The sequence below is a fragment of the Balaenoptera borealis genome (genome assembly GCF_965194805.1).
Source record: "Balaenoptera borealis genome assembly, chromosome: 12".
Lineage (NCBI taxonomy): Eukaryota > Metazoa > Chordata > Mammalia > Artiodactyla > Balaenopteridae > Balaenoptera > Balaenoptera borealis.
The window spans coordinates 91,184,589-91,201,451 of record NC_138869.1 but is presented as its reverse complement, the minus strand read 5'-3'; the positions used below and the strand labels follow the sequence as shown (position 1 = coordinate 91,201,451).

The 16,863-nt window shown below is 39.5% G+C and overlaps 1 long non-coding RNA gene across 1 annotated transcript in view; it reads right to left on the bottom strand.

Annotated features, from left to right (window-relative positions):
* Positions 1–4,294: 4,294 nt before the first annotated feature.
* The window catches only part of LOC309607666, a 127,180-nt gene continuing 114,611 nt past the window's right edge, over positions 4,295–16,863 (bottom strand). Inside the window, exon 2 of the long non-coding RNA XR_014232489.1 lies at positions 4,295–4,379. This is a non-coding gene — a long non-coding RNA (uncharacterized lncRNA). The remainder of the gene's footprint in view (positions 4,380–16,863) is intronic.

Sequence of the window (16,863 nt, the reverse complement as noted above, 5' to 3'; positions counted from 1 at the left end):
TCCCTGGCCCATGGAATAGCCCCTGGAAGGAGAAGCTGGAATGGGGGTGGCAGGATGACTGTGATTCACTGCCCCCCGAAGCGGATGCTGTCCAATCTTCCCCAATGACTCCTATGTTAGCTAAGCAATACCGTTTGTGGAGAACATGGAAACCTCTCAGGAGTCTTCGAAGAATAAACGCAGTAATCAAAAGTGAGGTACTTAAGCAGTCCCAACAAGCAAGAAAATGCAACAAATACCATTCCATTTACTGGCTTTCAAGAATTGAAAAAAAGGAGATTTAGCACCAAAGTGCGTTTAAGAAAGAAAAATCAAGACAGTATAGCAGAAGCTGGGGGAGGAGGGAACACATGGAGTAAAAATTCCCTCTGAGGCCACCGAAAGCAATAAGAGTTCTCATTTAACCTCAGAAAATGACTTGAGAATCACTTGTACTTTGAAATGATTCTAAATTGCAAACTAATTTCCCAGTGGGATATGTTGATGGCCTACTGTACACAGCATAAATAATGAGTTTGCAACCAGGACCCCAAATAAAGCAGTGCACGTTCGTGGAATTTATGAACATTTTTTTTCCCCATCTGACATTGCAATGTTAATGCTCCCAGTTAGGAGTTTTACTATGTCAGCAGGTGAATTCCCTGGTAGTAAATCGAGCTTTAATGGAACATGCTGGTAGGAATGATTATGCTGTTGCACTGTAAAACTCCGGTGTCAGTATTAGACTTCTAGAATACTTGGGCACAGCCTGCTACCTACCCTGATTGCAGATGTTCTTGGCTGTTTGACTTTTAATGCTACACTTCAAATTGGCCATGACAAAGGAAGATTTCTATCTTATAAAGAATTTTAGACCTGGAAAATATAATAACATCTAACCAACCCTGCTTTTCTATACAAGAAAGAAATCTGAGGCTTGAGGAGTTACATGACTGGTTAGACGATACCCATTATAAGTGGGAGAACTGGGGTGATAACCTAGACTCCTCTGGTCCTTTACTGCTCTGTTCCTGGCTCTCTTGAGGATGCTGCCTTTTGCCAAAAAAAAAAAGGTGAATGCAATAAATTTTATAAATGTGTTTAAGAAAACCAGACAAAAATATGAATCTGAAGTATAACTTCATAACAGAAAACAAAGCATACAACCTGTTATATCTGAATATTCAGACGTCTCTGGCTGGGAGACAGGCATACAATGAGACGTCTACAAGCAAGTATGATATTGTACAAGGCTTCATCCTCAAATTTAAAGATATTACTAGACTGAATGTCACTGCAGAGTTTATATGATGCCTATAAATAACTCACTGAGGTTAAGACCAGACGATCCTTACCTACCTTCGAAAGTGAAGAAGTAGAAAAAAATCAATGTTTCTTTTTTTTTTTTTAAGACATTTCGCCCTTAAATACTCAGCCTGTGTCTCTTAAGAACCAGGATATTTTCCAACATAACCACAGTATATTCATCACATTCAACACATATAACATTGATACAATACTAGTATCTAATAAATATTCCCTATTAAATTTTCTCCAGTTGCCCAATAATGGCCTTATGACTCCTTCCCCTCTCCCCTACCTGGATCCCATCAAGAACCATTCCTTTTATTTAGTTCTTATACGGCCTTATTTCATTTTCTTTTTTTTTTTAATTTTTGATAAATTTTTAAAATAAAATAAAATTTATTTTATTTTTTTTATACAGCAGATTCTTATTAGTTATCTATTTTATACATACTAGTGTATGTATGTCAATCCCAATCTCCCAATTCATCACACCACCACCACCACCACTTAACCCCCTTGGTGTCCATACGTTTGTTCTCTACATCTGTGTCTCTATTTCTGCCCTGCAAACTGGTTCATCTGTACCGTTTTTCTAGGTTCCACATATATGCGTTAACATACGATATTTGTTTTTCTCTTTTTGACTTACTTCACTCTGTATGACAGTCTCTAGATCCATCCACGTCTCTACAAATGACCCAATTTTGTTCCTGTTTATGGCTGAATAATATTCCATTGTATATATGTACCATATCTTCTTTATCCATTCATCTGTTGATGGACATTTATGTTGCTTCCATGACCTGGCTATTGTAAATAGTGCTGCAATGAACATTGGGGTGCATGTGTCTTTTTGAATTATGGTTTTCTCTGGGTATATGCCCAGTAGTGGGATTGCTGGGTCATGTGGTAATTCTATTTTTAGTTTTTTAAGGAACCTCCATACTGTTCTCCATAGTGGCTGTATCAATTTACATTCCCACCAACAGTGCAAGAAGGTTCCCTTTTCTCCACGCCCTCTCCAGCATTTGTTGTTTGTAGATTTTCTGATGATGCCCATTCTAACTGGTGTGAGGTGATACCTCATTGTAGTCTTGATTTGCATTTCTCTAATAATTAGTGATGTTGAGCAGCTTTTCATGTGCTTCTTGGCCATCTGTATGTCTTCTTTGGAGAAATGCCTATTTAGGTCTTCTGCCCATTTTTTGATTGGGTTGTTTGTTTTTTTAATATTGAGCTGCATGAGCTGTTTATATACTTTGGAGATTAATCCTTTGTCCATTGATTCGTTTGCAAATATTTTCTCCCATTCTGAGGGTTGTCTTTTCGTCTTGTTTGTAGTTTCCTTTGCTTTGCAAAAGCTTTTAAGTTTCATTAGGTCCCATTTGTTTATTTTCATTTTTATTTCCTTTACTCTAGGAGGTGGATCAAAAAAGATCTTGCTGTGATTTATATCAAAGAGTGTTCTTCCTATGTTTTCCTCTAAGAGTTTTATAGTGTCCAGTCTTACATTTAGGTCTCTAATCCATTTTGTGTTTATTTTTGTGTATGGTGTTAGGGAGTATTCTAATTTCATTCTTTTACATGTAGCTGCCCAGTTTTCCCAGCATGACTTATTGAAGAGACTGTCTTTTCTCCATTGTAATTGATGTTTCTTAGGAAAGGCTTATGTGCCATGTGGCTTAGGAAGGTGTAGCCTGAGTATACTCAGCCATAATTCTTCTGAGATCATTCAGGTGTGTCTGTACTGTGGAAGACATGTGGTTTCCTCCACAGGAGCAATGTCCAAATTCTTAGCCACTTATCCCAGTGTGTTTATTCTGCTACATGTTATGGATTCTGCCCCTCAAAGCAGTTCCATTTATACAACCTTTGTCAAGCATCCTGCCCTTCGCATAGCTGGCAAATAGTGTTGCTTTGCTGTACCTTCTTCATTAGACCTCCAAGCTTAAAAGTAAGATCTGAGTTCTTGCCCAGCATGAGGATTGATGCCACCATTTCAAAGCTGTTCCATCTGGACTTGGGTGTCAACCATCAATCCTTACCTCATTGGTTCCTTTTCCTCCTCTTTCCATCAACTATTTTAGTCAACCCTCTTTTCAAATCCCCTACTTGATTTCTTCATCATCATTCTTTATAGATAAGCATCCTTTTCCATTTCTATAAAAAAGTCAGTCAAGAACACCTCAAACTGCCACTCATCTCCAGCACACTGTACCCTAGACCATCACCCTCTCCCTTCCTATACTTGTACTTCTATTGTCTGGATTCTATCACATTTTGCTCCAAAAGTTATCCACTCTTTTCATACACCCTTTATCTTTCAACAGGCAAACATGTTTAAATCTCTTAAATCTGAGAGCCAGAAGAAAAGCAGAAACAAAAGACTTACTTGGCCATTTATCTCCCTTTAGCTCTTACTCTGCAAAACTTCTATAAAGAGCAACCTGCCCTCCTAGCACTTCCACACTTCTACCCCTTTCTTGTGAACACACACCTCTGCCACCCCACCCAGATACTTTTGACCAAAATTGTCCATGACTTTCCAGATACTCATGTCAAATAACATGTTTAATTCTTCAACCTACTAAGCTTCTCTGCTGAATCTGTTCCTGGAGAACATCTCCTCCTTCTTGTAACCTGTCTTCCTTTGGTATAGTGACTCTACTTTTTCCCGATTTTCCTGCAGCGGTTCTTGACAATTCTCAGCAGGTTTCCGTTTCTATCCGTTATATGTTGGTGTTCCTCAGGATTACATCATTAGTCTTTGTTTTTGTCCCATTTCACCCACGCTCTTCGGGTGAAAATATGGATCTCATGGCTGCAACTACCATTTGTATAACTCCCAAATCTGCATTTCTAATCCAGACCTCTCTTCTGTGTAATAGACAAATATGTTCTACTGTCAACTAAGCTTCTTTTGCAGAAATTTACATATACATTTCTACCTATATAGATGCAAATCTGGAGAGAACACCTTTTTTTTTTTTTTTTTTAAGAAGGGACATTTTATTTATTTTTATTTATTTATGGCTGTGTTGGGTCTTTGTTTCTGTGTGAGGGCTTTCTCTAGTTGCGGCAAGTGGGGGCCACTCTTCATCGCGGTGCGCGGGCCTCTCACTATCGTGGCCTCTCCCGTTGCGGAGCACAGGCTCCAGACGCGCAGGCTCAGCAATTGTGGCTCACGGGCTTAGTCGCTCCGCGGCATGTGGGATCTTCCCAGACCAGGGCTCGAACCCATGTCCCCTGCATTGGCAGGCAGATTCTCAACCACTGCGCCACCAGGGAAGCCCGAGAACACCTTCTTAATTGAATCTACCTCATCCTTCCACGTTCTCATCTTGAGTGACATATTCATCCACCCAGTTGACTACATCAGGTAACCCAAGGATGTGCTCTTCATTTCTCACTCTTCCTTAAATTTTCAATCCAGTTAGTGACAACAATTCTATATATATTCTCTCATCTTAATGTCTCTCAAATCTTCTGCCTCTTCACTATCCCAGCTCCACTGCCTTAGTTCAGACCAATCAGCTCCCTCCCAGATTATGGGTTACTGAAATGGCAAGCTAAGTGGTTTTCCTGCCTTACCTACGCCTTCCTCCTTTCCTTCCTCCCAATGTAGATAGTGAGATGAAAAACATTCTTTAAATGCTCCGCATTACTAAGGTTAAAAGCCAAGCTTCTTCATATGACATTGAAGACTCTGACATTTCTTGCCTCTCTACCCTACAGTCTGGAGCACATGCTAAATTGCCAGAAAAGTTTGGCCTCTCTCGTCTCTATCACAGCATTTATATAGAGCATTGTTCTTGGTATTCATCTTCTCCCTTCTCCATAAGCTCCAAAGTGGGAGATAGGGACCGTGTCTTTTAACACCTCACAATGCCTGGTTGCTAGTAAGTACTCAGTAATATTTCTTAAGCAAACGGATGGCCAAGTATCTAAAGTACATTATTATAATTGTGATCATACATTCTCAAGTATATGCTTTCATGTATTTTTAATCTTTTTGTTCCATTATATGCATTTACAAAATATCAAACGGTGCATTGCCTTTCTTTTTCAATTCTTACCTAGCTCTTTAAGCTAATAATAAACGTATTAATAGAGGACTTACTTTTTCTCAAGCATGTTTTATTACTTTGCATTAATTTACTTATTTAATTTCTTCAATAACTACATAGATAGTTATTCATCTTATCTCTATTTTATATTTGAGAAAACTGATGCAGAGAGAGGAGCAGAGTGGAGCTTGGAAGCCAGAGGATGGGGAGTCCAGAACCCAGCTTTTTAACTGCTCTGACATCCTGCCAGAGATCAGTGTTACACTGCCTTGGGGTAGTGCTTCATCCTAGGTTTCCATTCTATTCATTCTTTTTTTTTTTTTTTTTTAAATACCATTTATAATCTAGGGTGATTCTTTTTAAATTGAAGTATAGTTGATTTACAATGTTGTGTTAGTTTCAGGTATACAGCAAAGTGATTCAGTTATACATACATATATATATACATATTTTTTCAGATTCTTTTCCCTTATACATTTTTTGTACACTCCTTAGAGCTTGATTGTCACAGGTTCAAGCATCAATTGCAACACACTTCCCAACTTGAAGATGATGCCTTTTCCCAAGACTAGCCTATTCTTGTTTCTAGCAGTCTATAATATGTACATAGGTTGAAGAAATGTTTAAATACAAAGTGTAATGAGAGGATTAAGAGAAATAGCCATGTATGAGTGGCAAAAACTATTAAAATCTAAAAGTGCTTAAACATTCCCTTCAGAATCCAAAGGCAGTAAAAGATATTTAAAATATATTTAGAACATCTATCCAAAGGGTGCCGTAAAAGATATCTAACAGTGATGGAGCTTCCTTTTGCATTTTTTGGTATTTGTTGACTGAATTACGAGTGAGGCATAGGCCAATCAGTGCCCATGACATGAAGAGCTCTCAATACGTTCATATACCTCCAGAGTCACACAATCCAGAAACCTCCAACTATTACAAAATCTTTAAAAATAAGGTTTAATATTTTTATTCTAAAATACATGCTTCCAAGTGCTAAGTTCTTTGTAGAGTATTAATGACTTGTGTAAGGGTAATGGTGACAGAAGGAATAAATCTGTTCATTTGTTTATGCCCACAGTTGGAAACAAAGTGAGTATCAGCCAACATAATTCAGTTGACATTATTCTAAAATATCCTCCTCCCACATGAAGCAGGATTTCATATTTGCAGAAAATATTTATCCCAAGCTGCAAGCAAAATTACATTGACTCTTTGTTTCAGACTATTAATCACAATATTTAGGTAGGTTGCGAATGCCAAGTCAGGTGTCTTTCAACACACTGTAAGAATGAGGAATGTGGTGGAAAAGATTATACATTCTTAGAAGGGCTGCACTGATTTATTCAATTTGTAATGGATATCAGTGGGATAGCAGCATAGCCTGCACTTACCAACTTCTGACCAAGCAGATGGTCATTTTGTCACTGGCTAACTTGGATTGTTCAGTGTAGATCCGTAACAGTGTGATCTGGCCATATTTGTCAAAAGAAGCTGAGGGAAGTGGGGCCTTTGGTCACCTAGTCTTCACATTTGCTTGAATGCCAAGTAGAAAATACAAAGACATTTTATTGTCTAACTGTGACTGTGTCCCGAGCTCTACAATGAAATTCAAAGTCAAATTACTTTCTCTTAACTCTCATCACAGCATGATTTTTAAATTAAAAATAAGTGTTTGCCCTTTCCTTTTTAGTTGCTAATTATCCCTGTATGTAAAAGGGATGAGAAGTTAAGCAGCAAAACCCAGTAATACAGACTTTTTTCTTGGTGGAAAGAAATGTTTTAAATTAACTCAATTATTTCTTTTTTAAGCCTTTGTTACTGATACCTACAATGTACCTGTCACAGAACTGGGCAACAGGAATGCAAATACAGAGATAGCTCCTCTGCTTTCAAGAAGGTTATAATTTCTTGGAGAAGACCCAGAAAATTAGGTTACAGTGGAATATAAGTGCTTTAGCAGTAATATGAATAAACGCTATGAAAAACAAATTGTAAAAACTTACACATTTGGGGGTTTAGCTGATAGCCTTATAGAGAAGAAATCTTTGCCTTAATCAGTGAATGGAAACTGACCTTAAAAGGGGGTTTACCTTGTATAGGAGTGCAAAAGCATTGCTTCAAAATGGTCTGATCTATCTTTCAACGTCTGCAGCTGCAGTGGAGGGTGACTATGGAATTGGGAAGGAGTGAAAAGGGAAGTGACCTTTCTACTGGATCAAAGGAAAAACCTGGGGGTAAATGACCTTGAGCTTTTATCTCAGAAGTTATTTTTATTTCATCTCAATTTGAGGAGATTTATAAATCTCTACCCATCACAGGCTTGAAGTTGGGATGCATCTGCAAACATTTCAAGACACTGGAAAGAGTTTGTACCTTTCAATGGCTACAAACATTCCTTAGATTTAGGCAGTAGAAATTAGGAATCAGATTTATCAAAATGATTCAAACAAAGAATTGTGATTAATAGAGGCATAGAGGGCTCATGGATGAAATTCGACAAACTGCAGTTGCCGAGACTGAGAATTCTACACTCTTACCTTGGAGGATTTCACACCCCAACACAACCAGTCTTTCACAGACAACAAGAGAAGCCAGAGCCAGAGAATTATAATGATGAGGAACGATCCAAATGAAAACCCCTATCAAGACCCCTCGTCCCATTGCTTCTAGATAAGGTGACAAATACCACCGTGAGGAGGCAATCCCATTTAATAGGTTGCAATTATACCTGCACATCACTTACTTTTCATGTTACATATGGCCCAAAGGTGAATGGTGTATTGTTTAGCTGCACATTTCTTGGCATGTCAGTGACTCTCCATAAATATTTACAGGACGAATGAATACACTGTAAATTGTTCATTCCACAAAGTACTCTTTCCTCCATATTAATCTTTTATTGGTTATGATAAAGTTCATGTTAAAAGAATCCCTTCTGCTCTTGTTAAATACAGGTCTTAGAAGGGAAAGGATGTACCAAACTTGAGTAGCTACTACTGAGTTATTCCAGTTCGATAGACCATGGAAAACAGTTCTGAAACAGGGGTTCTTCAGTTGGAGAGATCCTCCTTGTGGAATTGCTTCCTTTTTAACCTACAGGTCTTGCTGTACTATAAATATAGCTTAAATTGACAAAAAATATAGCAATCTGAGTTTGGTAGATTCTCACAGTGCGTGTGAGATTGATAACTCTTTTGGTGAGACAGGAGTTTACGTGGGACCCAAAAAGCTGTCATGAGTGATATATCTATAATGGCTCTTGTGGAAAAAGTCACTTCATGTGTCTCTATCTTTATTAATTACCAATAGAGACGTTTCTCAAAGTCCAGACCATGTTAAAAAACAAAGGCATTTTAAGCCATTTTACAGGAAAGGAGAGAACTTAAAAGCTTTTTAAAAACTATCAGAAGATAGCTTAAATTTTACAATACCCATCAAGAATCCAAATAACCAAAAGCCAAAATAATCCAAATCTGGCATTGTATCTACTATAATTCACACTATTGATTTCAGACTAGCAATAACATCCTAGTTCTTCCTGAATCACAGAATAAAAATTAAAGTTAGAATAATTTTATTGGTATGTATATTTGAGAATGTTCTGTTTATGTGTGAATATTGGTCAATCATATAAATATTACACATTCATTCACTCATTCAAAAAAGCAATTTTTTTCTACTATTTGAGAGACAGTATGCTGGATACTGGGGGTACAAATAAATTGACTGCCCTCAAGAAGCTTAAAATCTAGTGTATTAAAACTGGAACTTTGTGTTTGTTTTGTCATATCACTCTGGCCCATTGACTGTCACATTTGACTAAGATGATGGATTCACAGCCATTGTGCAAAAAAGGTGGGGAAAAAGGACATCAGAAAGAAGGAAAGGATAACAAAAGGCCTTTTATCATTTATATTAATGGCAGCACCTTATTACTAGTATTATTTTTACAAAAAACTACTTTTTCCATCAAATTGAAAACCTGCTTTTAGGATACATCAGGCCAAAACTCATTCAAGAAATAACTACAGGGCTTCCCTGGTGGTGCAGTGGTTGAGAATCCGCCTGCCAATGCAGGGGACACGGGTTCGAGCCCTGGTCTGGGAAGATCCCACATACCACGGAGCAACTGGGCCCCTGAGCCACAACTACTGAGCCTGCGCATCTGGAACCTGTGCTCCGCAACAAGAGAGGCCGCGATAGTGAGAGGCCCGTGCACCGCGATGAAGAGTGGCCCCCACTTGCCGCAACTAGAAAAAGCCCTCACACAGGAACGAAGACCCAACACAGCCATAAAATAAATAAATAAATAAATAAATAAATAAATAAATAAATAAATTTTAAAAAAAAAGAAAGAAAGAAAGAAATAACTACAGCCTCATGGTGGTAAAGAAAATTCAAGATTCAAGGCAACCGAAATCATAAATAGCTCATTGCTCAACTTAATTGTTCTTTCTCCTCTCAATACTGCCTGTTAACATTTTGCAATTGGAATGCTTTCCATCTGTGCCTTTACTTGAAATGTGTGAACACCGTTGATGAAAACTATTATCGCTCTCTTAGTCTTCGAGCTCCTTTTTGTTGACACACTCACAACCAGAAAAACAATTAGCTCAGTCATACACTTGATGTTATGTATGCGTTATGTCCCATGTTCAAATACACACATGCAGAAATATTATCCATATACAATTATTGGTAATTGTGAAAGTTGTGTTGGGTTCTTTTAAATATTCAAGGTAGTATTAAATGTAAAGACTCTAATGTATTAATAAATAAAAACAATAGAACATATTAAATTAGCAAATATTGGTTCTTGATATTTATTCTTCCAATAAAGTGTTTTATTCAGTCTTCTCTCTCACATGTTTTACATGTTCTTCTCACAAGGCTACCATGGTGACTAAGTACTGCTCCAGAGGGCACTATTCACATCATTGTATATTCAGTTACTGTATTCTTCATTTCTGATTGGGACTTTTTATCTTTTCTAGTTCATTGTTAAAATTCTCACTGGGTTCATCTATTCTTTTCCCTAATTCAGTTAACATTTTTATTACCAATGCTTTGAATTCTTTATCCGGTAAACTGTTTCTGTTTCATTATTTTTTTTTCAGGAGTTTTCTCTTGCTCTTTCAATTGCGAGCAGTTCCTCTGCCTTTTCATTTTGTTTAACTTTCTCTGCCTCTGTGAATTTAGGTGAAACAGTTACCTGTGGGGAGTGGCGTCTGATCCCAGGCTGCTGGAGCAGAAGCCCTGAGGGCTGAGTCCAAGCTGGCTCTGTTCCTTTTAGGTATATGCTTCCCCCTCTCCCAGTGTTGCAAGGGGGCCCATGCAGGTTATTGGCTCACGTCAGCCACAGACAGAGGTCTGAGCTCTCTCCAATGCAGTGCCCGTGCAGGTGCCCCCAGCTGTTTCCCTCGCTTTGCTCAGACAGAGCCTTGGGTGCAAGTCCCCTTTGTCCCTTGCAGCGAATCACCGTCCCCAGCCTCTGTCACCCCTGCCCTGCTGTGGAGCCACACTGTAAGGCAGGCGGGGCTCGCGTCGACTCTCAGCATCTCTCGGGGCATCAGCTGTGATAGGGCGGCAGCTGTTCTGGGCTGCTTCGGATGCATTCCTTGAATAAGCACCAACAGTGGCCACAGCCGCCCTACCTGGGCTCCGCCCCAAGAGAACAGGTTGCCTCTGCATCCCATGGCCTAGTTTTGTCCCCAGTCATGGCCACCCTAGATCCAGTGCTGTGCCATGATGTGGAAGGAGCGGGGCTGGAGCATTCACTTGGCTTGGGTTGGGGCATGTGTCGAAGTGGTAGCAGGAGACCAGACAGCCACGAGAACAGTCCTTTCCCCACCCTCTCCGCTCTGCCTCCGGGGCAAGCCAGCCCACACACAGGCCTCACGCGTGGAGTCCCGCTTCCCACAGCCCTCCTGTTAGTCCTCCAACAAGCAAGGGGGCTCATCTGCCCCGTTTAGGAACCCAGGACTGGGGCGCCCAATCTGTGGCTCTCACTGCTCAGTCCCCACCCCACCCATAGCAGGTCGCCACCCATGTAATCTTCCTTTTTCTCTGAGTCCCCTCCCAGGGGCAAAGGTCCTGACCTGAACTCTTTTCTTCCCTTCCTACCTCATTACGTGTGGATCTTCCTTGCAGCCTTGGTTGTACAGGAGTCTTTTCTGCCAGTTTCCAGTTAGTTTTCAGTGAGAATTGTTCCACATGTAGAGGTATTTTTAATGTGTTCATGGGGGGGGGAGGTGAGTTCCACGTCCTCTTACTCTGCCATCTTGATTGATCTCTGACCGTGCTTTTAAAAAAATAATTTTGAGGGGCTTCCCTGGTGGCGCAGTGGTTGAGAATCTGCCTGCTAATGCAGGGGACACGGGTTCGAGCCCTGGTCTGGGAAGATCCCACATGCCGCGGAGCAACTGGGCCCGTGAGCCACAGCTACTGAGCCTGCGCGTCTGGAGCCTGTGCCCCGCAACGGGAGGGGCCGCGATAGTGAGAGGCCCGCGTACGGCGATGAAGAGTGGCCCCCGCTTGCCGCAACTAGAGAAAGCCCTCACACAGAAACGAAGACCCAACACAGCCATAAATAAATAAATAAATAAATAAATAAATAAATAAATAAATAAATAAATAAATAAATAAATAAATAAATAAATAAATAAATAAATAAATAAATAAATAAATAAATAAATAAATAAATAAATAAATAAATAAATAAATAAATAAATAAATAAATAAAGTATTAAAAAAAAAATAATTTTGAAAATGGTTCTGATGAACCTAGGGTCAGGACAGGAATAAAGACGCAGACATAGAGAATGGACTTGAGGACACGGGGAGGGGAAAGGGTAAGCTGGGACGAAGGAGAGAATAGCATTGACATATATACACTAACAAATGTAAAATAGCTAGTGGGAAGCAGCCGCATAGCACAGGCAGATCAGCTCGGTGCTTCGTGACCACCTAGAGGGGTGGGATAGGGAGGGTGGGAGGGAGACGCAAGAGGGAGAGGATATGGGGATATATGTATACATACAGCTGATTCACTTCGTTATACAGCAGAAACTAACACAACATTATAAAGCAATTATACTCCAAGAAAGATGTTAAAAAATAATAATTTTGTAGCTAATTTTATTTATGATGTCCTCTTTCTTAAAACCTCCCTTTCTAAAATGACTCGTTGAAGAACTGTCATTTATGTAAGTGTCTTTATCATGATTATTGCCCACACATCCCCTTGATGTTTATAGTCTGCATGTACAAAATAAACTATGTAAGATACCGAAACTTATAATCAATGGAACCATTACCTATTTGGTTCTTCCATTGTATAACTCATGCTTCTGGGTTTCTCTATTATTTTTTGAAAGGAGGTAACAAAAAGTTCTTAGTAGATAGCACAGATACCTCTAAACCCAAATGATCTAAATATTCTATGTCAATATCTAGTCATTTAGATGGAATATATGTGCAGCTCAATCAGTGGCATACAAGCCATTTCTATGCTTGAATAGATTTGCAGCTGATTACATTTGTAGCACACAGTATCTCTTCCTGGGGAATATGTTAATTTCATATAGGTATTTTATGATGGTGGTGTGTAAGCATGCACAAGTCCGTGTTTTTGTGTGTGTGTGTGTGTGTGTGTGTGTGTGCTTTCAACACATACCTCCTGTTTCTCTGGGATTATCCAGAAAAGCATTTTCCAGAGAGCTTTATTTCTAAGCTTCACATGAACATCTGGAGATTTCAAGGTGAAAATGATTCCTCGTGGACTGGTTTTAACAACAAGGTGGGTAGCACAAACTGAAAGGGATTAAGGCAGATAATGTGACCACACAACAGTTTCCTCCCTTATAAACCTTTTAAATCACTGATCAGAATTTTAATTCTATCTGCTAAGTAATGCAGGTCCCCAGAGCAGAGGTTATGCATGTGGCCACAGGTTGGAGTCCTTAGCTGCTTTTTCATTACATTGTGCACTGCAATTTCTGCTAGCCTCTCTGGTGATGAAGCAAGGCACGTTTGAGTCCGATGGTTAATCCTTTTATTTATTTTTTCAATAGGAAAAGAAAGCATGATTTTAAAGACCATTTGCCCATTGCTGGATAAGGACAGCCCTATAAAACTTAGACCCAAATATTCTTAACTTATCAATGGACATATTTTAGAACAGTCTCCGGTTCTTCCTGCTACACTCTTTTGGAATGATTTAAGTTAGTGTATTTACATATAATTCTTGGAAGAAAGACGATCTTTCCTTAACAAAGCTGGAGTACTCATTGGCAGGCAGCAGAGATGGGCTGTGTTAATGTCAATTTCTTTACTTTTTATAAATGCCACCTGTGTTACCAGCATTGATTTGAAGGTGATGTAATTTTCTTGCAAATCCATTCATTTTATAGGTTTTTGGCAAGCCCCGCTGCTGTGTTGATTAGATATAGTAACTGTGTCTATTTAAACAGGGTTTTAAATGCTTGGCTCAACTTTCTGTATTGGCTGGATAATGAGACATATAGTAGATGCTTTAACTTAAGGTTGTGCTAAGCAATGATTTGACACATAGCTTAGTGTTTAGCCATCTGTGATAATAAGCACTTTAATTGTGGAGTTAATTGTAGGTACCTGCAAGACGTACCCTTAAGTGGTCCTGACAAATAAGATTCAGACTCTCCACCCTCTTTTTTTTTTTTTTTAAAGGTTTTTTTTTTTTTTTAAAGGAACTCCTTTATTTATTTATTTATTTATTTATTTATGGCCGTTGGGTCTTCGTTTCTGTGCGAGGGCTTTCTCTAGTTGCGGCAAGTGGGGGCCACTCTTCATTGCGGTGCACGGGCCTCTCACTATCGCGGCCTCTCTTGTTGCGGAGCACAGGCCCAGACGCGCAGGCTCAGTAGTTGTGGCTCACGGGCCCAGTTGCTCCGTGGCATGTGGGATCCTCCCAGACCAGGGCTCGAACCCGTGTCCCCTGCATTGGCAGGCAGACTCCCAACCACTGCGCCACCAGGGAAGCCCTCTCCACCCTCTTTAGGTGGCTTTTTTCTAACAGTGTTTCTCAAAGCACAGCCCTCAGACGAGGCGCAAAATCAGTGTCATTTGGGAACATGTTCGAAATGCAAATTCTTGGCCCCAGCCCAGACCCACTGAATAAGAAACTCTGGAGATGGGGCCCAGTAATCTGTGCTTTAAAAAGCCCTCCTGGTGGTTCTTCTCTTGCTGGTTTGAGAACAACTGGTTATAAGAAAATCCCTGACACACAGTCCTGCTATATTTTGGCAGCAAACAATTCAATATGAGTCACTTTTATAATTACTCTTAATGAATTAACCTTCTATATTGAAATTATCAAATGCTGGAAAATCATTTAATGTTAATGAAAACCTATCAGTTATCTCTTAATTTTTGAATATTTATCTTTACGCTGATAGATGGTGGCTTCTTATAAATGTATTAGGATTGAAGTTCAGGGTGAGGGAAAGCAGCTAATCTTTATTTTATCTCCCCTTGCCTCCTCTTTTCATTATCCAAAGAAGTTAACATCACATGCTCCATTACACAAGATGCAGCCTTTATTATCTTTTATCTCTTCCTGAACCCTTCCTATAAATGATACTTGATTACTCTTGCATGTTGAGATAGACATTAGAATAATCAAAACATTAGAGGAAGTGATGCCTGGTTAATCTAGGGCAGTACAGCTTCCACGACACAGATAAATGAGTTGAGGTTGATGCAAACGTTAAGTTCTAGTGGATACGCTGAGATGCTGTTTTACGGAAGGCAGGTGAGAGACTTGATGCTAGCAAATAAACAAGCAAAATGGTAATAAATATATTTTCCAGCAAAAGTAGTGTTAAATTCCCTAGAGCAAAGAAGATCCCTGATAATTTCGATATCTGAAATTCACTGCAGTTAATTCTTTAAGGTGATTAATTTGGTTGTTCATTTGTGCCCTCATCAAATATTAATTGTGATGTTTTCTTTTTGTCTGCTTTAAGCCGAGCTGAAACTGTGTTTCCAGAATTCCCTTTCCAGCATAGTTCCAGATTAGTGTGGGCCACAAGACAAGAGACATTTTGCGTGAGATTTGGAAGACAGAAGTGAAGCATAGCCAGGGCGCTTCAGGGCACTGTGTCGCTTACACCTTGGCTCACCTTGTTGAAATGGGACAACAGCCAGGGCTGCAGTGTTTCCAGGTCCTGTTGGATACCTTCCTCTAGCTTCTCAGATTCCTGCACCACTTGTCAGGTTATCTTATGAAAATACCTGCTTCTCCAGCAGGTCCATCTATAATCAAAGGTATATCCTTAGAGGTTGTTAGAGACCCGTATGAGTTCCACTTCACCCTCGTGGATTCCAGCTTGTCTTCACAGTTCTCGATCCCTCCTTGCTCAGTCCTCACCCTCTACTTCTCACCCATCTTTCCTGCAGGGCTGCCTACCCCATCCATGGACACAGGAGCAATAGCTTCAGACAGACTCTTCAACCAGCTCTCACAATTTCATAAGGTCAAATCCCCATAATAAGAATACCTATCCTTTGTTAGTTAGCACTCCTAGTGTCTCTACTTCTCTGATCAAACCATGATACAAAATTTGGTACTAGAAATGGCGCCAGAAGAACTGAATCTGAAACTGATCATTTCTTCAAATTAGTTCTGCATTTTCTAGAATTGATTCTCTGCTTTGTTTAGATTTAAAGACATCACTGGCCCTATTTCCAACGGTAAAGTGGCCAAAGCATGCAGTGGCAAAGCATTTACTTAAGTTATTACCTGCAACCAAGTGCATTTGGAAGGCAAAACTTTAGTGAGCAAGGATGTGTTGGCAAAATCCAAAAATCTCTGTGACTTACAAGTCACAAAGATATATTTCTGGCTCATAATACAGGGGACCCTTTCAGAGGGGCTGCAGCTGCACTCCAGCTGTCTTTTCATCTTGTACAGCAGGCAGAAGGAACCGTCATGATCTGGGGAATGCCCCTCTCATGGCAGAAGGGATGAGAAAGAGTGCTGGTGGGAGCCCATTCCCCTCATGGTCTAGGCTCAAACATATCTTTGATCACCTGAATTCATATTTTATTAGGCAAATATGTCAGAGCCAAACCTGAAGTCTATGGGGCAGGAATGCATTATCCTCTTCCAGAGAATGGGGAATAAATAGTGGCCAACAGCAACAACCATAGTAATGTATTAAATAACTCTAAACTGAGGTTGGTTATTATTTATTAGGGGCCTGGAAGATCAAATGCCAAATTATCTTAAAGCATAGAATAAAAATACAGTGAGCTGAAAACTAGAGTGAGAGTAGGAAATTTTTAAAAATAGTAGTTCCAGAAGGAAAACAACAATTATGGAAGAGAGGTATTACTGAAATGAATATGAAAATAAAATTTCCTTGAAGTAAAAAAAAAAGTTCTGATTTTGCACCAGGTGAAACTTATGGAAAAAAGACACACAGGAAAATTCTGATAAAACCGATTTAAAAAACCTAACAATTTT